This window comes from Myxocyprinus asiaticus, chromosome 7, assembly GCF_019703515.2.
Source record: "Myxocyprinus asiaticus isolate MX2 ecotype Aquarium Trade chromosome 7, UBuf_Myxa_2, whole genome shotgun sequence".
NCBI lineage: Eukaryota > Metazoa > Chordata > Actinopteri > Cypriniformes > Catostomidae > Myxocyprinus > Myxocyprinus asiaticus.
This window is the reverse complement of record NC_059350.1, coordinates 36,207,102-36,208,994: the sequence shown is the minus strand read 5'-3', so window position 1 is coordinate 36,208,994 and position 1,893 is coordinate 36,207,102.

Sequence of the window (1,893 nt, the reverse complement as noted above, 5' to 3'; positions counted from 1 at the left end):
GCACCTCTAGTGTTCATTTAACAAGGAAACTGCAGCAAAACTTAAAAAAGTGACAGGTAATACTCAGTTTGCAAAAATGTAGTTAAATTAACATTCATTGTATGAGACTAGGTTGCTTAAATATTAAAAAATGTAACAGGCAGGTAAATGTAGTCACTATAATTTTATTTTACATTACATTATAATATCTATATTTCTGAACACCTAAACCCACCCCTATTCCTTAACCTAACCAATAATAATAATAATAACAGTCTAACCAACCAACAATATAAAAGACGTAACAAGCAGATACAGTCACAATTATAACATTAATAACAAATAATAAAAAAAGCACTATAAAAATATTCCAAATGGCTCATGCTGCTTTCAGATTCCTCCGATAGCTTCGTGTGAGGAACAGAGTTAAACTTAAGGTTTTAATCGCTGAAAATCTTCCTCTCTGTGAAGACTGTCACATCTCATTCAAAAATATACATCCAAACATTATAATGTCACAATTGGTCACAAGACACGCTAGCCAATGGCACTTGACATCACTGATGTCAACGCTGTCAAAATGCTTGTTGAGGCAGCAATTTCGACTGTTTAACTGAGAGCAGGATTTGAACGTTCTGGCGAATATGGACGCTGATTGCTGCGTGAGAGCTTAAATTTGGATCTGTTTATCAGACAAAGCCATCACATGGTATCGGAAGATCTGGAATACAGTGCACAAACAACATAGAATAGTTTTGTGATAATTATTATGGTGCTTTTCTAATTTTTTGCACCGCAACTCCCTTTTTTTTAATCCCATGGCAAACAAAGCAATAACCAAATAAGCAACAAATAAAGCAATGAGTAAATGATGACAGACTTTTCAATTCATGTCATTTTAAAATGTAGCCTCTGAAATGTGTTGAATACAGCAGTAGAGTGACATTTATAATATGGACAAAGGGTGATGTTTTGGTGATGCAGGCAATGGACCAAGGAAGACGTTTTGGTGGTACAGCCAAAAAGTTGCTTCAGGTACGTATCATTATGAGTGTGTTGGGTTGATTGTCTGACATCAAACCAATTGCACTGCAATTGGGGATTAGCACTGCTGCTCTGGAGCAGGGCTCCCTTACCCAGGGTTAAAAGTGGTGCAAATCTCCTTTCAAAATGTGTGAAATTGCGAAACGTTGCTTACCCTTGGGTTAAACATGGATTTAAAAAGACATTAACCCAGGGCTAAGCACAGTGTGAAAAGCCTTTTAGTGTGCTAAATTTGTATGTATTCTGTGGTTGTGTTCTCTGCAAATTTGCAGTTGGATGGTATGCATAAGTGGTTAATATGTAATAAGTATGTTATAAGAGTTTATATTATTCAGTTTCTCTTACAATGTCTCTGGTCCACCCATTATATTTCAGTTTTATTATATAATAAGTCAATATGTTTATATACTGAGAAATTGCAGCGAGCCTGAACTGTTTGTATAAATTGAACATTAAACAGTTAATATGTCATAAGCTAGTTTGTTAGGTCCAAAGTGTCCATGTATGGGTGTGGTGTGTGCCTGCGTGTGTTTCAGTAGCTGAGGTTCTATGCAGCCCCTGGTATTGTAAGCTGATTAGCAGGCTGCTCCATCCCACGCTGCTCCTGAAGGGAGGAGATTTGGAACGAAAATAACCCCTAAGTCCTCTCAGCAACATGTTTACAGGTCAGGTTAGCAGACACACACACAGAGACAGACTGAGGTATCGTTGCAGCTCTCAGGTAGAATCGAACTTAAATTAGCACTTTCTCTCTCTCTCTCTCTCTCTCTCTCTCTCTCTCTCTCTCTCTCTCTTTCTCTCTCAGTCACAGATCTCACAGGTAGAATGAGAAAGGTTGGCTTAAGCTTTTATGAGACGTGACAGCCAGCT